General features: G+C 43.2%; 1 long non-coding RNA gene across 2 annotated transcripts; it reads right to left on the bottom strand.

Annotated features, from left to right (window-relative positions):
* Positions 1 to 665: 665 nt before the first annotated feature.
* On the bottom strand, positions 666 to 24,975 carry LOC129016035 (uncharacterized). Of its 2 annotated transcripts, none has more exons than XR_008494709.2 (3): positions 24,483 to 24,975; positions 2,126 to 2,206; positions 666 to 1,456 (listed from the first exon to the last, which is right to left on the bottom strand). It is a non-coding gene; the product is annotated as an uncharacterized LOC129016035 (long non-coding RNA). The 2 variants fall into 2 exon arrangements; XR_008494708.2 differs by having other exon boundaries at positions 2,126 to 2,389.
* Between the last annotated feature and the right edge of the window lie 29 nt (positions 24,976 to 25,004).

Below are 25,004 nucleotides of genomic sequence, written 5' to 3' on the forward strand. Positions count from 1 at the left end.
CGTAATATGTATCATAAGCATGTTTTATGATATATTGAGTCTGTTCCTTATTGTTGGAAAGTTGAGATTGCTTAATTTTTCACTATGACATGTAGGATTTACGTGCCTTGCCTTTGGTAATGGAAGCATGGGACTGTTTTGCCCCGGTCTCCACTTAGCCCGCTGCTGCCCCTTTTCTGCCCACAGACACAAACACCCACTGTAGTGTTGTAAGGAGTTGTCTTCTGTCCGAGTTTCTCAAATGCAGAGCTGGAGACAGGGATTCAGGTGCACGTTATCATGGTCAACGACTGCCTGGGGGCTAGCTGGGCTCGGTGGCTCATGCCTGTAATCCCAGCGCTTTGGGAGGCCAAGGCGGGCAGGTCACTTGAGGTCAGGAGTTTGAGACCAGCCTGGCCAAACATGGTAAAATCCCATCTCTACTACAAATACAAAAACTAGCCGGGCGTGGTGGTGGATGCCTGTAATCCCAGCTACTCAGGAGGCTGAGACAGGAAAATAGCTTGAACCTGGGAGGCAGAGCTTGCAGTGAGCCGAGATGGCACCACTGAATTCCAGCCTGGGAGACAGAGCGAGACTCTGTCTCAAAACAACCAAACAAACAAAAAACTGACTCCCTGGGGGCAGCGTCACAGGTGGTGAAGGAATTTGCCAAGACAGTTGTGGGGAAAGAAAGGTAGATTTATTAGAGAAAAGTGGGACATATGTTCCAAGGGAGCAACGAGCAACATAGCAGAGGGAATGCTGTCTGCGAAAAGGCAGGGGCTGCAGGGGACTTTATAAAGTTGTGCTGTCTGGGCTGAAGGCTTGCAGACAGGAAGCTTGGGTGCAGGTGGGCTGTGAGCTGAATGCTTGCAACAAGATGTTTGGGTGCTAGTGAGCTGTTTGTGGTTGACCCTATTTCTCAGAACATTCACTCCCCTCTACCCCTGTGTCTGTTCTTGCCAGCTAAGCTCATTTCCAATTTTCTTTTAGCTCCTTAGGGCTCCACATGCGTGACTTATTAGAGGAGCAAAAGAAGCCGAATATGGAAGGGGAAAGCCTCGGCCTGATCCAGGGTGCTCTAGAACAAATTCCTCCCACTGAACTGTCCTGCTGTGGGGTAAGCGGGTGAGTGCTTGTTCTGTTGTCAGTCACCATTTGCCCCCGGGATGGGATGTAACCTGCCAGGCATCCTCAACGGATGCATTGGCAACAGCAGGGGGATGGTGACAGCCGGTGGGGCGATCTGGAGCACCCACACACCCACATCCTGCATGGTGAGACCCTTACTGACACCTATTTACAAGCAAGGCTTATAAAGAAACATCTGGGGGGCGCCGGGTGAAGGCAAATCTTCAGGGCTCTCGGATCAAACTGGGAGATTTGGGGTTGGAGCAGCAGGCAGCAGGAAATGAATCTGTCTTCTGTTCATATCTGGCTGCAAAGCTCACAAATGCTCAAGCTCAGGCTGCAGCTGGATGTGGAATGAGATGGAAGATCGGGCCGCATGATAGCACAAATGGAATTATAAAAAGAAAAAACAACAAAATCAGTCAGCAGAAAGGTGGCTGGAGACAAAGGGAAAGGTGGAGGGGAGATAACCCTGAACTTTGGCAGATGTGTAGGCCTTTGGACAAAGCAACGGAAAGACCTGGCAGAGGATCATTCGAGTCTGAGATGGAGCTCCTGTTTGTTAGGAGATGGGGGCATGCAGGCAGGAGAGCAGTCTCAAAAAGCCCTGGTTCAAGGTGCAGGGGAGAATGGGTTCACAGAGGGCTAAGCACCCTCATCCTTCAAAGGCCTGGGCCTCTGAAGGTCACTGGCCTGCTGCCCATCCTGGTGCAGATCACCCAGGAGGGAGAGGAGAGCAGATATTGCCATCACCCTGGGCTGCAGCACACCTACAGATATGTTTTATTTTTCTGCAACATGGGCTATAAAAATCAAAATCTTAAAAAACGTGGATCTTCTGGAGCCCTGGGCCATTGTTTCTGCATGGCCCCAAGGGCACATCTCAGTAACGGCCACCCCCTTTAAAGCAGTCCTGCCACAGGCCCCACCATTCCCTAATACATCACACCTGCCGCTTTAATCATTTACAAGACCAGGTTGGCCCTGCAGGCGGTTGTGGCTTCCCACTCACCAAGGCTTTGAGAAGTCCAACCTCAATCGTCTTGATTTTTAATCTTCAATCATCTTTTGAGTTTCCATCCTCTATCTCCAGCTACAGGAATGAGTCCAATGTTCAGAAAAGTGAGGGTATCAGGGGGCAGTGGAGGGGGAAGGCCAGCCCAGAGGGTAAGGACCTGAGCCCTGGAACTGTCTGGGTTAAAATCCTGGCTCTGCTACTAGTTGTGTGAGGTAGGCAAGTTGCTAAAATCTCCCTGGATTTTTAGTTTTCTCATCCCTAAAATGGGAATAATGAAATGAGTAAATACATGTAAAACTTAGCATTGATGAAATGCTCAGCTAATGTCACCCGTGACTGTGATTACTAGCCCGGACACTGTTGTCACCAGGCATCCTGCTGCACAAACAAGGCTGCTTCGGGGCTGTGCTTCCACTGGCCATTGGCCGCAGCTGCTCTCAGCAGGCCACAAAGATGCCCTCCCAGCCACCCTCACCACTGACCACAAGCCTCCATGATGGGACCCTGTCTACTCCCCCAAGATCCCAGTATTAGGCACCGGTGTCCCCAGACATTCTGGTACCAGCAGTATCTGAGAGCCTCCTCCAGGGCACTGTGTGCAGCAGATCCAAGACCTTGTGGTCCTCCAGATTTTAGGGAACCACTCCCTTCAGAGCCACCCGCCTCCACACCTTCCTCCCCAGCATGAGCAACCCCTGTCCATCTTGTCTACTTACATCAAAACTCCCCAAGGAAGAAGGGGTAATAAAAATGCCCCAAAATGTCAGTTCCCCCTATCTCATTAATCACAATCTCTGAGCTCAGGGCTAGCAATTTATATACACACACATACACACACACATAACTTTTTTTTTTTTTTAGACGGAGTCTCGCTCTGTCACCCAGGCTGAAGTGCAGTGGTGGGATCTTGGCTCACTGCAACTCTGCCTCCCAGGTTCAAGCAATTCTCTTGCCTCAGCCTCCCAAGTAGCTGGGACTACAATAGCACGCCACCACACCTGGCTAGTTTTTTGTATTTTTAGTAGAGACGGGGTTTTGTCATGTTGGCCAGACTGGTCTCCAACTCCTGTCCTCAAGTGATTCGCCCCCTCGGCCTCCCAAAGTGCTGGGATCACAGGCGTGAGCCACCGCGCCTGCACACACATAATTTTGGGGGTAAAATTACATTTACATTTGATAAAATGCACTAATATATGTGTGTATATATACATATACATATATATATATATTTTTTTTTTTTTTTTGAGAAGGACTCTCGCCCTGTCATCCAGGCTGGAGTGCAGTGGCATGATCTCGGCTCACTACAACCTCGCCCTCCTGGGTTCAAGCAATCCTTCTTCCTCAGCTTCCTGAGTAGCTGGGATTACAGGTACGTGCCTGGCTAGTTTTTGTATTTTTAGTAGAGATGTTGGCCATGGCTGGTCTCGAACTCCTGACCTCAGGTGATCCACCCGCCTCAGCCTCCCAAAGTGCTGGGATTACAGGTGTCAGCCACCACACCCAGCTAAAATGCACAAATCTTAACAGCAGTTTGACTAGTTTTGACAAACATATACCACCATGTAACCCATATCTCATTCAAGGTCTAGAACATGTCATCACCCTAGAAAGTTCCCTCATCCCCCTGCCAGTCCATATCCCACCCGTCCCTGACCAGAAAACACTATTGTGATTTCTATCCCATATTAGTTTTGCCTGTTCCTGAACTTCATATAAATGGAATCAGAGAGTGTGTACTTTTTTGTTCTGGTTTCTTTTACTCAATCCAATGTTTTTGAAATCCATCCATATGGTTGTATGTGTCAAGAGTTTGTTCTTTCATATCTCTAAGTAGTATTACATTGTATGCCTGTACCAAAGTTTGTTTATCCATTCTTCTTTGATGGACATTTAGGTCGTTTCCAGTTTGGGGATATTATGAATAAAGCTGCTATAAGCATTCTTGTGCAAGTCATTTTGTGGACTTGTTCTTTTATTTCTCTGGGATAGACACCAAGAAGTGGAATTGCTGGGGTCCTATTAGAATCTGCCAAACCATATTCTAAAGTGGTTGTAGTATTTTACACCCCCGACTGGCAGAATATGGGAGGTCCAGTTGCTTCACATTCCCGCCAACACTTGCTATTGTCAGACTTTTAAACTGTGGCCATTCTACTGGGTATGAAGTGTTATTCATTGTGGCTTTAACTTAGATTTCCTTGATGACTACTGATGTGGACTATTTTTTCATGTGTTCATTGGTATTTTTATATTGTATTTTCTGAAGTGCCTATTCAAATCTTTTGCTCGTTAAAAAAAATCGTTTTTTTTTACATTATTAATTTGCAGAAGTTATTTGTATATTTTGGATACCTGTCCTTTGTCATATATGTGTGTTGAGAAGATGTCCTTTCAGTCTATGTCTTGCCTTTTCATTTTCTTCAGCTTATGAGACCAACATGCTGCCAGCTGCACCAAGAAAACTGCCACTTTTCATTTTCTTTTTGTTTTTTTTTTTGAGAGGGAGTCTCACTCTGTCGCCCAGGCTGGAGTGCAGTGGCACGATCTTGGCTCACTGCAACCTCTGCCTCCTGGTCTCAAGCCATTCTTCTGCCTCAGCCTCCTGAGTAGCCGGGATTACAGGCATGTGCCACCACATCTGGCTAATTTCTGTATTTTTAGTAGAAATGGGGTTTCACCAACTTGGCCAGGCTGGTCATGAACTCCTGACCTCAAGTGACCCGCCTGCCTCGGCCTCCCAGAGTGCTGGGATTACAGGCGTGAGCCACCACCCCCGGCCACACTTTTCATTTTCTTAATGGTATCTTTTGATTGTCAGAAGTTTTCATTTTTCCTGAGGACCAGTTTATCGTTTTGTCTCTTTTGTTTAGTGCTAGTTTTCTAAGAATATTTGCCTACTGACAATTTATATTTTTAACAAACTTCTCAAGTAATTCTGTTATGCACTAAAATTTGAGGTCCACTGCTCTCAGATAATGAAGCACTATTTTTTTTTTTTTTTTTTTTGCCCTGGTTGACACCATTTCCCCTAACATACATGCCTTTGAGTGCCCATGCACACACACACACCTGCCACATAGAACAAGAAACCCAGAATTTAAGAACCCAAGAAATTTTGGGTTAGAGACAATGGGTTTGCCCCACTATCTATCCCCTCTTCCTCTTAGTAATAGGAACCTGACAAGTGTCTGGGACGTAGACATACAGCCAAAACTACGTTTCCCAGACTATCTGGCAGCCAAGAGTGGCCACGTGACCGTTTTGTCCGATGATTTGTAAGTTGAAGTGGACGTAAAACTTCAGGACTGTATCCTTGAAAGGGACGAGGTGCCACTCTGGTCCCTGTCCTCCTAATGGCTGGAACAAGAGCATAATGGCTGGAGCTCCAGCAACCATCTTGGAGACTGAGGCAGGATGCTAAGGATGGGGGAGCAGCAATGTAGGTGGCCGGGTCCTTGATGACTGAAGCCACCACCTGGCCTAGATGGCTTCTCTTCAGAATTCTCTCATGTGACAGAAATAATGTCTTATCTTGTTCAAGCCCCTAAGTGTTGGCATTGTTGTCATCATTGTTTTTTGTTTCTTTACATAGCTGAATTGAAGTCTAATTTCTATACTGGCTGCTATTCCTGTGAGGGGATGGGGAAAATCAACTTTTTGGTTTTTGTTAATGGATGCTTAGCCTGTTTGTGCTGCTATGACTGTATACCACAAACTGTGTAATTTATAAATAATAGAACTTTATTTCTTACAGTTCTGGAGCGGCTGGGAAGACAAAGGTTAACATGCTAACAGGTTCAGTGTTTGGTGAAGGTCTGGTTTCTGCTCCAAGATGGCACCTTGGACACCATCTCCTCACATGGCAGAAGGCAGAAGGGCAAGACAAAAACAAGCCAAAAAGGCTTAACTAGTTCCCTGCAGCCTCTGTAAATGTCATTGTTGTCAACAGGTGTAATGAAACAATGGGCTAAGCCATGCCCAGCCAAACCCACAGCACAGAAGTTATTCCTGTTCTGCTCAGGTTGTTGTATTTCTTTTATTCATTGCACACGTATAGTAATGGCTTATTCTACACAGGGCTTTGCTTGAAGTGAACATATTTTCATTTTATTTATGGTAACTAATTTCAGGAAAAACAAAATAGAAAAGTTGATTTTTGCCAGCATAGAGTTTCAAAAAACAGCAGAGAATTTGACTATTTAAAATATTAAGACCATGACCAGGTGCAGTGGCTCAGGCCTGTAATCCCAGCATTTTGGGAGGCCGAGGCGGGCAAATCATGAGGTCAAGAGTTCGAGACTAGCCTGGCCAACATGGCGAAACCCCATCTCTATTAAAAATACAAAAAATTAGCTGGACATGGTGGTGCCCACCTGTAATCCCAGCTACTCAGGAGGCTGAGGCAGGAGACTCTCTCGAACCTGGGAGGCAGAGGTTGCAGTGAGCCGAGATCGCGCCACTGTACTCCAGCCCGGGAAACAGTGCAAGACTCCATCTCAAAAATAAATAAATAAATAAATAAATAAATAAGACCATATTGGAATAAAAACTCTTCCTTCACACCTCTGAATTTTTCTCTTTTTTTGAGACAGTGTCTCCCTCTGTCTCCAGGCTGGAGTCCAGCGGAACGATCTCAGCTCACTGCAGCCCCAATTTCCTTGAGCCAAGGAATCCTCCTGCTTGAGCCTCCCGTCTAACTGGGATTACAGGCAGATGCCACCACGCCCAGCTAATTTTAAAACATTTTTTGTAGAGACAAGTCTCACTATGTTGCCCAAGCTCATCTTGAACTCCTGGCCTCAAGCAATCCTCCTGCCTTGGCCTCCCAAAGTGCCGAGATTACAGGCATGAGCCACCGCACCTGGCCACATACTTCCCAATTTTAACTGAACGATGAAACTAAAAATCAGACTTCTCATAATACAAAATCAGATACATAACAAAAAGTAAATGCTGTGAAGACACTTAGGGATTAAAAAAGCACCTAAACATGCTTTTCCATGAAAAGCAATTACAACATTGTCAGTCAGATGGGTAAAGAAAGCTTTGTTTTTGCCTGTGCATCCTCTTTTTCCTGACCTTTTGCTTGACTTTTTCACGATTTTTAAAAATTATTACCTATTCTAAAAAAGAATGAGACCTCTAAGACAGCCATCAACCAGGGGGCTACAGCCTCCAGCTTGTGTGTCCCACAGTTTTCAGAACTGTGGGGTTGGTTTACTGAAGTCTGAGTTCTGCCCAGCGGCCAGCACTGGGCACAGTCTTATCCCTCAAGGCTGATAAGATCTAGACAGTTACATTACAGAACAGCTGAACTGGCTGACCCCCAAGAGAGGTCATGTATAGGAGCTGGTCTTCTCTGCTATGCCACACATGCCAGTGTGCCCCAGTTTGGGTCAAATTTGAGTTAAGACTCTGCCTTCAAGCAATTGGATAACTTGGGTGATTGGAGCCTCCATTCTGAGAGTGTCCTGGCAGGTCATTCAGGACCTTTTTAAACTGACATTCACTGAACACCCACTAATGGACACAAAGCCTTCAAGGGCTTCCATTCTAGTGAAATTTATGCACGAAACAAAAATTGCACCTGTAATCCCAGGCCTTTGGGAAGCGGAGGCAGAAGGATCGCTTGAGGGAGTTTGAGACCAGCCTGGGCAACATAGTAAGACCCCATCTCAACAAAAAGTTTTTAAAAATAACTGGGCATGGTGGTATGTGCCCATAGTCCTAACTACTCCAGAGGTTGAGGCAGGAGGATTGTTTGAGCCCAGGAGTGCAAGGTTACAGTGAGCTATGATTGCACCACTGCACTCCAGCCTGGGTAACACAGCAAGACCGTGTCTCTAAAAGATAAGAATAAAAAATTGCAACTTTTTATGATGTGTGTAGGGTACTTGACAGCTTTGCACTGGTGGGGCGAGGAGACCTCTACTCAATTCTAGAGTACTGGGGCCACTGGCCTTGCCAAAAATAAAATGGTTAACACTTACTGAGCACCTACCATATGCAAAACTCTGTTCTAAGTCTTTAACATGTATTAAGTAGCCCAATCCTTGTAACAACCCTTCATGGTGGGTTTCCGTTATCCCCATAAGAATACCCACAATGTGAAAGAAGTAAATCCCTGGAAAGTAAATGGGGAGAGATTCTTGGTGTAGTTACCAAAGAAGGGTGTTAGAAGGCTCCAAAGCCAGCTGTGTTCACTACTGTTCTCCACACTGGTTTGCTGATATCAATTTTCTTCTGGGTTTGCAGAGAAGGACTAAGTTTTCTGATTTCTTTCTTTCTCTCTTTCTCTTTATTTTTTTCTCTCTCTCTTTCTCTCTCTCTCTCTGTCTCTTTCTTTTTGAGACAGAGTCTCTCTCTGTTACCCAGGCTGGAGTGCAGTGGTGTGATCTCAGCTCACTGCATCCTCTGCCTCCCAGGTTCAAGCGATTCTTGTGCCATAGCCTCCCAAGTAGCGGGATTACAGGTGCCCACCACCATGCCCAGCTAATTTTTGTATTTTTAATAGAGATGGGGTTTCACCATGTTGGCCAGGCTGGTCTCAAACTCCTGACCTCAAGTGATTCACCCTCCTCAGCCTCCCAAAGTGTTGGGATTACAGGTGTGAGCCACCGTGCCTGGCCTAAGTCCTCTGATTTCTAAGAGTGGCAATAGCTACAAGTCTGTTTCTATTTTCTACTTTCACTCTTGGGGACACTTTTATCATTTTAAGTTTTTTTTCTTGAAACTCCAGCTGCAAATACATTTAATAATCAACCACAAGACAGCCCTTGACAGATGGGCCTTGAAACAGATGGCTCCATTGAAAGGCGGCGATTAAAATTGGAGGGTACTTTGAACCACTCAAGAAGATGGGGTCTCTTGGAGGCAAAGTTTCTACAAAAACCGAAACCATATCCCCCAAGCTCCTTTGGTACATTTTTCACCCACAGATGAGCCTTCCTGGGGGTGGATCCAACTTTTTTAAACATCTGGAATGTTGAAAAGGAAGAGAGAGAAGCCCTTGGGCCTTGTCAATCAAATTCACTTTTCTTTTGGCAAATTCAGCATCAGTGACAAATTGTGCAATTTGACATAACAAAGTTGATAGATGTCGGCAAAGCTGTTTTTAAACAGCAGCAATGGAGAGATGTGTAGGACAAGGATTTTTCTCATTCAACAGTCAGTATGTTTAATAACAAATAAAACAACCAGATGTTGAAAAAAAGCCTACCACCTTGACAATGTCATCTGATAGTCAGCTGCTGCTGATTAATGAGTGTGGGATTCATTCCAATCTCAATTCAGAAAGCTGGCAGAAATGTCCATGTAAGGACTTCTCTGGATAATTCCTTAATAGAGTTAATGAAGGGCTCTAAATTCACCTTGGAGGCTTTCTTGAGATAAAAAGCACTGGCCTTGATTTTAATTTTTTTATTTTTTTATTTTTATTTTGAGGCAGAGTCTCACTCTGTTGCCCACACTGGAGTGCAGTGATGCAATCTTGGCTCACTGCAACCTCTGCCTCCTGGGTTCAAGTAATTCTCATGCCTCAGCCACCTGAGTAGCTGGGACTACAGTCATGCACCACCACACCTGGCTGATTTTTGTATTTTTAGTAGAGATGGGGTTTCACCATGTTGGCCATGTTGGTCTCGAACTCCTGACCTCAAGTGATCCACCTGCCTTGACCTCCCAAAGTGCTGGGATTACAGGCATGAGTCACTGTGCCCAGTTTGGCCTCGATTTCAGAAGACTTGAGTGCAAGCCCTGGTCTGACACTCTTTCCTTATATGACTCGGGTAAGTCATTCAATCCCCTTGGAGCTTAGGTTCCCCATAGGATACATAATGATGATAAACTCTGCCCTGTCTACTCCTAAGTCATTGCAAGGCTCAAGTGGAATAATAGCTGTCAATCACTTTTTCCTTAATTTAAAATTTTTGAGAAATAATTACATCCAGTAAAATGCACAAATCTTAAGTGTACAGCTTAATAAATTTTTATGGCCATGCCCACTGGCTCACACCTGCAATCCCAGCACTTTGGGAGGCTGAGGTGGGCAGATAGCTTGAGTCCAGGAGTTGGAGACCAGCCTGGGTGACGTGGTGAAACCTCATCTCTACAAAAAATACAAAAATTAGCTGGGCGTGGTGGTCTGCACCTGTAGTTCCAGCTACTTGGGAGGCTGAGGTGGGAGGTTAGTTTGAGCCGGGGAGGTAGAGGTTGCAGTGAGCTAAGATCGTACCATTGCACTCAAGCCTGGGTGACAGAGTGAGACCCTGCTTCAAAAAAAAAATACATTAAATAAATACACAAATAGGGCCGGGTGCGGTGGCTCACGCCTGTAATCCCAGCACTTTGGGAGGCAGAGGTGGGTGGATCACGAGGTCAGGAGATCGAGACCATCCTGGCTAACATGGTGAAACCCCGTCTCTACTAAAAAACCAAAAAATTAGCCCAGCGCAGTGGCGGGCGCCTGTAGTCTCAGCTACTCGGGAGGCTGAGGCCAGAGAATCACTTGAACCTGGGAGGCAGAGCTTGCAGTGAGCCGAGATCGCACCACTGCACTCCAGCCTGGGCGACAGAGCGAGATTCCATCTCAAAAAATAAATAAATAAATAAATAAATACACAAATAGATAAATAAGTAAATTTTTGCGTTATGTATACTCCTGTGTTGCCACTCAGCTCAAGATATAGAATATTTCTGACACCCCAAAAAGTTCCCTGTGCTCTTTCCTGGCCCATAGTTTCAAGGAACAATTATTCTCACCTCTATCACTAGAGATGAGCTTGCTTGTTCTTGAAATTGAGATAAGTAGAATCTCATAGTGTGTATTCTTTTATGTCTGGCTTTCAATTGACAGAGGTTTTGGGGATTCATTTCTATTGGTGCAGCAGTCAGTGGTGTGTTCCTTTCCATTGCTGAGTAGTGTTCCACTGGGTGGCTAATCCAGTTTGTTTATCCATTTTTTCTCCTGTGGGTAGACATCTGAATTGTTTCCAGTTTGGGATTATTATGAGTAAAGCTGCCATTACAAAAGACCATGAGATCTGCAGAGGAAGAGGGAGAGCTTTATTTTCTCTCTCTACATACATGGAAAACAATCTGCAGAATGGGGAGGCACAGTCTTCAGCATAAGTGAAAGCTTACTCTGGGAAGAATAAAGGTAGAGTCTGGCTTCAGCAGGGAAAATTCTCAATTAGGTCTGCTTGTACAAATGAAGGATTCAAACTGGTTCAGTTCTGATTAGTCAAAATAGTCCAGTCCTAAGCCGGGCGCAGTGGCTCACGCCTGCAATCCCAGCACTTTGGGAGGCCCAGGCAGGCAGGTCACTTGAGGTCAGTAGTTTGAGACCAGCATGGCCAACATGGTGAAACCCTGTCGCTACTAAAAATATAAAAACTAGCCAGGCGTGGTGGTGCGTACCTGTAATCTCAGCTACTCAGAAGGCTGAGGCAGGAGAATCACTTGAATCCGGGAGGTGGAGGTTGCAGTTGGCAGAGATTGCACCACTGCACTCCAGCCTGGGTGACAGAGCAAGACTCTGTCTCACCAAAAAAAAAAAAAAAAAAAAAAAAATTATATATACACACACACACACACACACACACACACACACACACACACACACACATAGTTGAGCCCTGATTGGGTGGTTTCTAAGCCCTGAACCAGAAGTCTCTATCAAAGGTTTCTTTCAAAAGGCCCGATGGGAGGAAGGGGCAGTTTATCTTCTCACTGAAAACAGGCACTAGTTTGATTTGATTGTAGAAAGGTTGGTCCTGTGACACTTTTACATCTTTCTGAGATCACAGAGTACATGACTGCTCACTCACCCACCTATGGTTGCCTGGTTCTGTTTTAACTTTGAGCACCTCAGTTTGCCATGGGAAGTCCATTTTGTCTGTTAGCTGGGAGCATATTTTAACACTGCTATGAACATTTTTGTACAAGTATTTTTGTGTGCATGTGTTTTAATTTCCCTTGGGTAAATAACCCAGGAGTAGAACACCTGGGTCACAGGGTAAGTGTGTGTTTAACGTTCTTAGAAATTGCTAGTTTTCCAAAGCAATTGTGGGTTTTGTGTGTGTGCGTTTTGTTGTTGTTTTTTTTGAAACAGGGTCTTGCTCTGTTGCCCAGGCTGGAGTGTAGTGGCACAATCATGGCTCACTGCAACCTTTACTCCCTGTGCTCAGGCAATCCTTCCACTTTAGCCTCCCAAGCAGCTGGGACTACAGGTGCGCACCACCACACCCGGCTAATTTTTGTATTTTTTGTAGAGACAGGGTTTCACTATGTTACCCAAACTGCTCTTGAACTCCTGGGCTGAAGCGATCCACCCACCTTGGCCTCCCAAAGTGCTGGGATTACAGGAGTGAGCCACGGCACCCAGCCATAGGTGTGTAATTATATTCCCTCCAGAAAGTTGTGAGAACTCTAGTTGCTCTAGATCTTTATTATGCTTGTTAACTTTAAACTGTGGTGCCCTCTACAATGTAGGGGGTATCACTGTTACTCTGAGGGAGGAGATGTAGTGTTGGGATTAATACAAAGCATGGGTCTGAGTCTTGTTTGAATCATTGTTCTGCACTGGGCTCACTACATGGCCTTGAAATACTGAGGCCCTCTAGCCTCATTTTCTGCATCTGTAGAACAGGGCTCTCTATAGCATTCCTCTCCAAGAGTCATTGTGAGGGTTAAATGAGAAAAATCTTGTAGAGACCTTAGCACAGGGCATTGCACACAGTTTGTGCTTAATTAGTGATTGCTGTGGTCTTTCTTTTTTTTCTCTCTCTTTCGTTTCTTGTCTACTTTTTTTTGTTGTTGTTGGAGTCTCGTTCTGTCCTCCAGGCTGGAGTGCAGTGGCATGATCTCGGCTCACTGCAAGCCTTTCTTGTCTACTCTTTAACATATCCCAGCAAGAGAGAATACCTTTAAGTGCTACACATCTGTCAGGAGTGCTGACAGAGCCTAAGAATTACAATCCATTTTATACGGTAGGAGCTGTCCACCTTTATTGACCAGAAACATCTTTACTGCCCGCAAGATGGAGTGTATACTGAGGATGGCAGAGCAGAGAGATGGAAAGACCTGAATCCTTGGGGAGCGGCTGAATCAACCAACCTGACACTCACCTTACTACTGGACTTCTAATTAGTTTAGCTAATACATTTTCTTACTGTTTAGGCCAATTTCAACTGGTTGTTTGCAGCCAGTCAGTCCCGACTGACAGGTCAAATGGTCCCGGCCTTCCTCCACTGAGCCTGGATTTGGGATTTGCTCTCAGTATCCTTAACCCTTGGCTTCCCACAAACTCAATCAATTTCCAGGGGTTGGTGTTCTAGAGAAAGCCTGTTTGCTATCCTGGATAATGTCAAGTCACCTTCTATGCTGCTGACATGAAACCCATCTGAAAGGCAAAGTAAGAAGCTTCCCTTTTAAGCTTTTAATGACTTTTTTTTTTTTTTAATTAAGACAGAGTCTCACTCTGCCACCCAGGCCGGAGTGCAGTGGCACAATCTTGACTCACTGCAACCTACAACTCCTGGGTTCAAGTGATTCTCCTGCCTCAGCCTCCTGAGAGCTGGGACTACAGGTGCGTGCCACCATGACAGCTAATTTTTGTATTTTTAGTAGAGATGGGGTTTCACCATTTTGGCCAGGCTGGTCTCAAACTCCTGACCTCAAGTGATCTCCCTGCCTTGGCCTCCCAAAGTGCTGGGATTACAGGTGTGAGCCACTTTGCCTAGCCAAAGCTTTCAATGACTTTTGAAGAATATTGCTGATCACTCAGCCACAGCTCACCAAGCTTTATGTAATTTGCGACTCCCCACTAAGAAATCGTCTCTGGAAGCAGCAGCTCAAGATAGGGGGTAACAATTAGTGGAGCTGGATTCTGTTATTTAAGAAATATTTCTTGCTTTCCTTCCATGAACCACATGCTAGCTATTGTGGGGAATACCAAAGAAGGAAAGCAAGTTTCCAGACTGCAAACTATTAGGGAAAGTGACATGAATTTCGGATTGCAAAAATATTTAATATTCCATGGTGAAGGGAATATTCTATTTTATTTTTACTTTTTATTGTAGCATAACGAATAATATATGTATGGTAAAGTGCACAAATCTTAAACGTGCAGCTCAATGAATTTTTAAAAAGTGAATACATCCATCCACTCAGCATCCAGATGAAGAAATAGAACATTAAGAGATCTCAGAAGTTTCCTTCATTCCCCTTCCCAGGCAACAACCTCTCCCTGCTTCATGATAATCACTGTCCTGATATCTGTCACTATAGATTAGTTTTTCCTTACTTGAACTCTATATAAATGAAATTATACTTTTGTGTCTAGCTTTTTTTGTATGACATTATGTCTGCGAGATTCATTCATGTTGTTGCTTGTGGATGGAGTTCATTCTTTTTTGTTCCTGAATTATTTTATTATATGACCACAACATAATTTATTTTTCCCTTCTTCTGTTAATGGACTTCTGAGTTGTTTCCACTGTTGGGCTAGTACAAATAATGGTGCTATGAACATTGGTGTACATGGCTTTTAATGAAAATATGTACACATTTATGCTGAAGATAGATAGATAGGTAGATAGATAGATAGATGTACTAGGTCATAGAGTATGTGTATATTTAGCTTTAATATATTTTGCCAGTTTTCCAAAGTGGTTGTCCCTATTTATAAACCCTCAGCTGCATATGATGGTCCCAGTTGCTCCACAACCTCTTGGACAGTTAGTATTGTCAGTTTTAAAGTGTAGCCATTTTCTCAACATCATTAGTTGTCAGGAAAATGAAGACTAAAACCACAATGAGATACTCTGTACGTCTATTAGAATGCCTCAAATAAAGAAAAAACCGGACAATATTAAGTGTGAGCAAAGATTGAAGCAACAGGAACTCATACATTGCTCCTGGTGGGAATGATACAACCACTGAGAAAATAATTTGGCATTTTCTTATAAAGTTATATATATATATATGCATCATATGACCCAGAATTTCCATTGCTAGGTATTTATTCAAGGGAAATGAAAACATATGTTTGCACAAAAACTTATACAAGAATTTTCACAGCAGCTTTATTCCTCATAGCCAAAAACTGGAAATAACCCCAAACATCCACCAAAATGAATGGATAAGCCAGGCACAGTGGCTCACGCCTGTTATCCCAGCACTTTAGGAGCCGAGGTGGGTGGATCACTTGAGGTCAAGAGTTCAAGACCTGCCTGGCCAACATGGCGAAACCTCATCTCTACTAAAAATACAAAAATTAGTGGGGTGTGGTGGTGCATGCCTGTAATCCCAGCTACTTGGGAAGCTGAGGCAGGAGAATCACTTGAACCCGGGAGGCAGAAGTTGCAGTGAGCCGAGATCACACCACTGCACTCCAGGCTGGGCCACAGAGCAAGATTTTGTCTCAAAAAAACAAAACAAAACAAAGATGAATGAATAAATAAAATGTGATATATCCATAAAATGAATTCTATTCATCAACAAAAAGGAATGAACTATTGATACAGACATCAACATGGACAAACATAAAAAAAAGATGCTGCGCTAAAGAAGCCAGACACGAAAGATAAAGGGTGATTACATTTACATGAAATTTAGCCAACAGGCATTGACTGCAAAGGGACATGAGGGAAACATCAGGATGATGGAAATGTTCTACGTCTTGATTGTGGTGATGGTCATACAGATATATGCATGTACTAAACATATCTAAGTGTACTCTTAAAACAAGTGCATTTTATTGTATGGAAGTATCCTCCATAAAATATCTAGTTATTCTGGTCTGATAGATATGTAGTGGTTTTTCATTATGGATTTAATTTTCATTATCCTGATGACCAATTGTGTTAAGCACCTTGCATATATTATTGGCAAGTCAGATATTGTATTAGTCAGTGTTCTCCAGAGAAACACAACCAATCAGATGTGTGTGCATAGATAGATAGATAGATAGATAGATAGATAGATAGATAGATCTAATATGATTATGAAGGTTGACAAGTCTCAAGATCTGCAGTCATCAAGCTGGAGACCCAGGACCTAGAAGAGTGGTTGGTGTAGTTCCAGTCCCAGTCTGACAGTCTCAAGACTCAGGAAGAGAGCTAATGTTTCAGTTTGAGTTGAAAGACAGAAAAAAAACCCATGTCCCAGCTTAAAGATAGGTAGAAGGAATTCTCCGTTACTCAGCCTTTGCATTTTTCTCAGGCCTTCAACTGATTGGATGTAGCCCACTCGCATTAAGGAGGGCAATCTGGTTTACTCAGTCTACCCATGCATATGTTAATCTCATCCAGAAACACCCCCACAGACACACTCAGAATAACATTTGATGAAATGTCTGGGCATCCCATAGCCCAGTCAAGTTGACACATACAATTTAACCATCACATATCCTCTTTTGTGAAATACCTGTTTAGGTTTTTGCCCACTTCTAACAGGATCTGTCTTTTTCTTCTTGATTTATAAGAGTTCTCTATATAGTCTAGATATGAGTCTTAGTTAGATTAGTGTATTGCAAACTTCTTCCAGTGGTTTGCCTTTTCACTCTCTCAGTTCCATCTAATTTATCAGTCTTTTCCTTACAGTTAATGATTATTGTGTCTTGTTTAAGAAATGTTTGCCAACCCCCAGAACCTCTAGGTCGTTAAGCCTATTATCTTATCTTTAAGAAAGTTTATTGTACTTTTTTTTTTCACATTCAGGTCTATAAGCCATCTGGAATTCATTGTTGGTTTATGGTGTGAGGTAAGGATGAGATGAATGCTGCTGTTCTTTTTAAATTTTTTATAGAGCCAATAGATTCAATACCATTTATTGAAAATAGAATCCTTTCTCCCCTTGAGTTACTGTTTTTAAAATCAGGTAACTATATAAGTGTGGGTCTGTCTCCGGGCTCTCTATTCTGTTTCATTTGTCTATTCATTCTTTTGCCAAGATCATCCTTTTTAAATAAGGATGACAACTTTTAAATAAGTCTTGAAATCTTGAGGCATAAGTCCCTCTCCCACATTTTCTTCTTTAAGAATTTCTGAAAAGAATGTTTTTGGCCTTTTGCATTTTCAGATAAATTTTAGAATCAGCTTGTCAATTTCCATTAAAAATGTGCTAGGATTATGGTTAGGATTGCATTGAATCCATAAATCACTTTGGGGAGAACTGGCATCTTGAGTCTTCGATCCAAAAACATGGCTTATCTCAACATTTATTTGGGTCTTCTTCAGTTGCTCTCATTAATGCCTTGTAGTTTTTAGCATCAAAATCTTGTACATCTTTTTGTGAGGTTTAATCCTATTTATATGATTTTTATGCTAATGCAAATGATATCATTTAAAATGTTCATTTTCCAGTTATTTTTCACAAATATATAGAAATATAATTAATTTTTGTATACTGACTTTTTTTTACAGGCTTGCTAACTTCATTAATTAATTTTAATATTTTGTCTGTAGATTATTTTGGATTTTCTTCTTATGTATTCATGTCATCTGTCCATGATGGTGATTTTATTTTTTTCTTGCCAATCCTTATGCCTACTATTTCTCCTTCTTGCCTACTGCACTGGCATAGACCTCTAATACAATGTTGAATATAAATGGTAACAGCTGACATCTTTGTTATGTTTATACGACTTTAGGAGAAATATTTATATTTTTCCATTAAGCGATATTTGCTGAAAGTTTTTTATAGGTACCTTGCATCAGATTAAGTTCCCATCTATCCCTACTTTGCTAAAAGTTTTTATCATAAATACATGTTGAATTGTATTAAATGCTTTTTATTGGCATCTATTAAGATAAACATTTATATTTCTCATTTATGTTGTTAGTGCGGAGAATTACACACATTTTCTAATGTTACATTCTTGGTAAAAAATAATTCTTCCTATGATCCTGATGTATTATCCTTTTGCTATATTGCTAGATTTGGTTTCTCAATATTTTATTTCAGATTTTTGCCTTTATGTTTAGTAGGGCTGTTCTTCTATTTCTTTTCTTGTAGGGTCCTGCCAGGTTTTGGAATCAAGGTTATGCCCCCCTCATTGAACTAGTCGAAAAGTGTTCTTATTTTTTCTGTTCTCTGGAAGAGTTTATGTAAGATTCATATTATTTCTTCCTTAAATATTTGAAAGAATTCACCAGTGAAGGAACCTGGGCCTGGAGTTTTCTGGTTTTGGTGTGTTTGTTTGATTTGGTGGTAAGTAGAAGGTGTGTTTTGGAATCCTGTCTGTCCCAGAGGCCTTGACACTTGCTGACCCCGCATAGCTTCACATGGCTCCTTCAGGAATCCAGGTCTCTGCTCAGATGTCATTTCCTCAGAGAGGTCTTCCATTACCTCCCCAGCTGAAGCAGCACTCACTTCCCTCAGCTGCACTTTCTATTTTTTTTTTTTCTTCTTGAGACAAGGTCTTACTCTGTCACCCAGGCCGGAGTGCAGTGGCTCAATCATAGCTCACTGCAGCCTCGACCTCCTGGTCTCAAGTGATGCTCCCACCTCAGCCCCCGCAAGTAGCTGGGACTACAGACACATGCCACCACACCCGGCTAATTTTTGTATGTTTTGTAGAGATGAGGATTCCCCATGTTGCCCAGGCTGGTCTTGAACTCCTGAGCTCCAGTGATCCCCAACCTTAGCCTCCCAAAGTGCTGGGATTACAGGCATGAGCCACTGCCCCTGGCCCTTTCTATTTTTTTATATACAGGCTTATCACTCCCTGAAATTAACCTTCCCCAAAATCTGTTCATTTGTTTATTGTGTGTTTGCCCTGTTAGAATGTGAGCTCCATGGGGCCAGGGATCTCATCAATTTCATTCATTCTGAATCCCCAGCACTCAGCACACAGCAGCACTCAACAAATATTTTTCAAGAGACTAAATGAAAGGAGGTCAAATGGAAGCCCTTTCCCCACAAAGTCACAAGAAGAACAATGAATCACTTTTATTTTTTATTTTTATTTTTTATTTGAGATGAAGTCTTGCTCTGTCGCCCAGGCTGGAGTACAGGGGTGCAATCTTGGCTCACTGCAACCTCTGCCTCCTAGGTCCAAGCGATTCTCTGGCCTCAGCCTCCTGAGTAGCTGGGATTACAGGTGCTCACCACCCCAACTAATGTTTGTATTTTTATTTATTTATTTATTTTTATTTTTTTCACCAGGCTGGAGTGCAGTGGCGTGATCTTGGCTCAGTGCAACCTCTGCCTCCCGGGTCCAAGCGCTTCTCCTGCCTCAGCCTCCCGAGTGGCTGGGACTAGACACACGTACCACCAAATCCAGCTAATTTTTTTTATTTTTAGTAGAGATGGGGTTTCAGCATGTTGGCCAGGATAGTCTCAATCTCTTGGCCACGTGATATGCCCGTCTCAGCCTCCCAAAGTGCTGGAATTACAGGCGTGAGCCACCGCGTCCGGCCAAATTTTTGTGTTTTTAGTAGAGACAGGATTTCACAATATTGGCCAGGCTGGTCTCGAACTCCTGACCTCAAGTGATCTGCCTGCCTCAGCCTCCCAAAGTGCTGGGATTACAGGCATGAGCCACCATGCCCAGCTGAGCCTTACTTTAAAAAATGTTTTAATAAACTTTTTTTTTAGAGCAGTTTTAGGAGCACAGCAAAATTGAGCCAAAGGTACAGTGATTTTTCACATACCCCCTGCCTGTACACACGCCTAGCCTCTCCCATTACCAACATCCCCCACCAGAGTGGTACATTTCTTACAACTGATGAGCCCGTTTGACGCATCATGATCACCCAGTCTGTCGTTTACATTAGGGTTTACTCTTGGTGTTGTACATTCTGTGGGTTCAAGCAAATTTGTAATGCTATGTATCCAAAAGCCTCATCTTTTTAATAATAAAACTTGACCATTGTCTTGATCAAACTTACACAGAAACAAAACCATGCAACATAATTCTGTATTCCTTGCCAAGTTACAATGTCATTGTGGAACAAAATGCAATGAACATGAAAATAAGACTTTCTCAGCTTCTTTGTAAATGGAACTGTTTAATATGATTTTGTTAATGGGTAGAATAAAATGTAATCTGATGGTGAAAACATTCTTCTTGACATTGTGGAAAATACTTCCCTATATTGCATGTGATGGAAAAGCAGTTCGACTGGGAAAAGTTTACTGAATTAAGCTTACTGAATTCTGGCCTATTGACCTTATAACAAGCATGTTAGATGAGATGCTATAAGGGTTCAAGTAATACCTGCATCCTTCAGGATTGTTTTGATTGCAAGTGACGTAAAACCTCAGTGAAATTGAGCAAAAAATAAAATTTTCTGGGTCATGCAACAAAACATTCCAGGGATAGGGTTAGCTTTAGGCACAGCTTGATCCAGAAGCTGTGTCACAATGTCACTTGAGTACAGGCTCTCTCTCCATCACTACATTGCTCTCTTCTGTATTGTCTCCCCTCCCAGACAAATTCTTCCCCTGTGGACAATAAACAATTAAACAGGCCGGGCATGGTGGCTCATGCCTGTAATCCCAGCACTTTGAGAGGCCAAGGAGGGCAGATCACTTGAAGTCAGGAGTTCCAGACCAGCCTGGCCAACATGTGAAATCCCATCTCTACTAAAAATACAAAAATTAGCTGGGCGTGGTGGCATACACCTGTAATCCAAGCAACTAGGGAGGCTGAGGCACAAGAATCACTTGAACCTGAGAGGCGGAGGTTACAACAAGCCAAGATTGTGCTACTGCACTCCAGCCTGGGCAACAGAGTGTGACTCTGTCTCAAAATAAACAAACAAACAAACAAACAAAAATTTGAAAGGAATGATAATGCCTACAAAAACATCTTCACAGTTCTAATTTATTCCAGTCATAAAGATAACTGTCCAAGCAGAACATCTTAAGAGTGCATTTTCTTGATCCTATTGGGTTATAACCAGTCCCTATGGCCAGGGTACTGCAGTACTCTGCTCTGATTGGCGAGGCCTGAGTCACATGCCACCAATCAAAACACAGGGACTGAGATTTGGGGCAGGAACGCTCCACAGGGGAGTCCAAGTGTTAAAAGACGTCCCATTAGAGAGCAACTGTCTGGTAATACGGTATAGTGCATTGAATGCACATCCCATATACTCAATGAGTTCATCTGAAGACTAAGAATATTCAAAAGCGCAATTGAACTAGACGAGCGTACAAAGACCTGTGTTTGTTTGATATCATCGTGCAGCCAAAAAATGCAGAGTTATACACTTGGTATGTACAGAAGAGATGCAAAATCTGTGTTACAATACAGGGTTCCATCAAAGACTTCCTTTGAAAAACAGGATTCTGTTAAATAATGTTTGGGACCCAGTAGGACTAAATGAGGGAAGGTAAGGACTCTCCGCCACCACCCAGCTCCCTTTTAAGTAGGAAAGAGCTTGTAAATCACCACCTCTGAGAAAGGGGCCTTGCAGGGGCTCTGGGGCACATCTCAGAACAATTCTCAAGGCAAAGGCTCTTGAAAGATTCTGAGCTCAGATAAAGTGATGTTTAACAAAGCTCTTCTGGCAAGGCATGGTGGCTCATACCTGTAATCCCAGCACTTTGGAAGGCCGAGGTGGGTGGATCGTGAGGCCAGGAGTTCAAGACCAGCCTGGCCAACATGGCGAAACCCTGTCTCTACTAAAAATACAAAAATTAGCCAGAAATGGTGGCGGGCACCTGTAATCCCAGCTACTTGGGAGGCTGAGGCAGGAGAATTGCTTGAACCCAGGAGGCGGGGGTTGCAGTGAGCCGACATAGCAGCCCTGCACTCCAGCCTGGACGATAGAGTGAGACTCCGTCTCAAAAAAAAAAAAAAAAAAAAAAGCTCTTCTAAGCTATGTAATTAATTGACAGACAGAAACAGCTTCAGAAATTGCTCTGTTACAGATCTTGCCACCAGGAGATAAAAACTCCTGTCTCTGTGGCATTTGGACAAGACGACAGTTCAAGGAGTAGAGCTGGAGGTGAGTTCAGAATCCTCAAAGGAAATTCTTTGAATCACATACCTGGGCAAATATTGGGAAGCTGATGTTGGTTATAACTCTGTGCAAACAAAACAAAACCAACCAACTCAGTTTTAGTGTATTTTTTCTGATTATGGGAGTTATGCATGGTCACTTCATTGCAGAAATCTTGAAAAGTACACTAGGTTTTAAGGACTCATTTGTGGTTCCCCCAGCCAGGAGAGACATCATTCCCACTTCATCATATTTCAATATCCTCTTTCTTTATCTCTTGTGTATTTATTTATTTAATTTTGAGACAGGCTCTTGTTCCGTAGCTCAGGCTGGAATGCAGCGGCGTGATCACAGCTCACTGCAACCTCCGCCTCCTGGGCTCAAGTGATTCTCCCACCTCAGTCTCCTGAGTAGCTGGGACTACGACCATGAGCTACCATGCCTGGCTAATTATTATTATTATTATTTTTGTAGAGATGGGGGTCTCACTGCATTGCCCAGGCTGGTCTTGAACTTCAAGGCTCAAGTGATCCTCCCACCTTGGCCTCCCAAAGTGCTGAGATTACAGGAGTGAGCCAATGCACCCAATTCTCTTAAAAACAAGAAAATAAAAAATAAACAAACAAAAAAAACCCAAATAATATATTGTTTATGCACAGATACATTTGTGATAAAACTATAAAACATTGGAATGATAAATATGAAATGTCACATTGTGGTTATCTCTGGGGATAGGAAGGTATATGGGAAGACCATCTGGAAAACCGCAAGGATTTTTAAGATGAGCTCTCACTCTGTTGCACAGGCTGGAGTGCAGTGGCACGACCAGGGCTCACTGCAGCCTTGACCTCCTGGGCTCAGGTGATCCTCCCACCTCAGCCTCCCCAGTAGCTGGGACTACAGCTGCACACTACCATGCCCAGCCAATTTTTCTGTATCTTTGGTAGAGACAGGGTTTCACCATGTTGCCCAGGCTGGTCTTGAACTCTGAGGCTCAAGCTACCCTCTTGCCTCAGCCATCCAAAGTGCTGAGATTACAGGCATGAGCCACTGCACCTGGCCACTTTTTCCATTTAACATTACGTTTCCAAGATTCATCCATGGTGTATCTGTGGCTGAAGCACATTCATTTTTCACTGCTGTGTAATGCTCCATTGCATAATATCCCACAATTTATTTATCCTTTTTTTTTGGTTAACAGATATTTGGCTTATTTCAAGTTTTTTGCTAATATGAACTGTGCTGCTATGAAGATTCTTGCTTATAACTCCTGGTGCATATGTGTAAGAGTTTCTCTAGGGCATATATCTAGGAGTTGAATTGCTGGGTTTTACAATGTAGAGATATTCAGCTTTAAAAGGCAAGTGTCCTGAATTTTCATTTGGCAATATTGCACAAGCATTTGTCTATGTCATTAAAAGTTCTTTTTTTTTTTTTTTTTTACATAAAGGAAAAACAAGGTAAAAGTATAAAACATTATTGAGATGCAAGATACTATTATCTTTGTGGATATTCTCTGACCACAGCAGGGTCTGGTTACATATTTAATAGCTTCAGGGCAAAGGCCACATTCATACATATTGTTAATCAGCACCAATTATTTATAGAGAACTCACAATATGCTGGTGTGAGGTATTAAAAATAAACAAAGCTGGACACTAGTTGCTATAGACTTCTTAATGTTTGTGTCCTCCCCCTTCAAATTTATATGTTGAAACTCTGCCCCCCATTGGGATGGTATTAAGAGGTGAGGACTTTGGTAGGTGATTGGGTCATGAGAGTGAAGCCCTCATGAATGGGATTAGAGCCCTAATAAAAGAAATACTGGAGAGCTCCCCTCACCCTTCTGTGTGTGGTTACAGGGAGAAAGTGCTATATTAGTCCGTTCTCATGCTGCTGTGAAGAAATACCTGAGACCAGGTCATTTATAAAGAAACGAGGTTTAATTGACTCACAGTTCCGCATGGCTGGGGAGGCCTCAGGAAACTTACGATTATGGTGGAAGGCACATGTTCACAGGGCAACAGGACAGAGAATGAGTGCAAGCAGGGGAAATGCCAGACGCTTATAAAACCACCAGATCTCATGAGACTTATTAGCGTTAGAACAGCATGCCAGAAACTGCCCCCCATGATCTGATTACCTCCACCTGGTCTCACCCTTGATATGTGGAGATTATGGGGATTGTAATTCAAGGTGAGATTTGGGTGGGGACACAGAGCCAAACCATATCAAGTGCCATCTATGAATTAGGAGGCAGGCCCTAAGCAGACACTGAATCTGCGGGTGCTTTAATCTAAGGCTTCCCAGCCTCCAGAACTGTGAGAAAAAAAATTTCTGTTGTGTATAAGCCATCCAGTCTATGGATGAGTCTGACCCCACTTGTCCCTACTCACCATCTTCCAGCCACACACCCCTTCTTTCTAGTCTCCAAACACTAAGCTGGCTTCCCCTGGAGACTTCACTCTTGTTCCCTCTGCCTGGAATTCTTTGAAGCCAGAACTTTGCAAGCCCCATCCTTTCTCATTCTTCTTTATTCAGCTTAAGATGTCACCATCTCAGAAAGGCCTCCCTTCAACATCCAAGCATTCTCTCTCCCATCACCCTGTTTTTTCTTCATAGCTCTTCTTGCAAACTGCAGTTATTTATTAGATTTTTGTTTCCCCTGCCAACCTGGGAACTCAATGAGGGCAGCGATCTTGTCTGACGCGGTCGCCACCGTTTTGCCAGTTCCTAGACTAGGGCCTGGCCCTTGGATGGCGCTCAATAAGGAGTAAGAAATTCCTTTAACTTAGGGAATTCTGGAATCGCTTTCTCTCGGCAGAGCCGACTCTAACCAAGTGGGAAAGGCGAGGTCCGTGGCTGCCTGTGGCCCAGCGGTGACAGTTTGGCCCAAGGCACCACCTCCGCCCCGCCCC

The sequence above is a fragment of the Pongo pygmaeus genome, chromosome 18 (genome assembly GCF_028885625.2).
Source record: "Pongo pygmaeus isolate AG05252 chromosome 18, NHGRI_mPonPyg2-v2.0_pri, whole genome shotgun sequence".
Taxonomy (NCBI): Eukaryota; Metazoa; Chordata; class Mammalia; order Primates; family Hominidae; genus Pongo; species Pongo pygmaeus.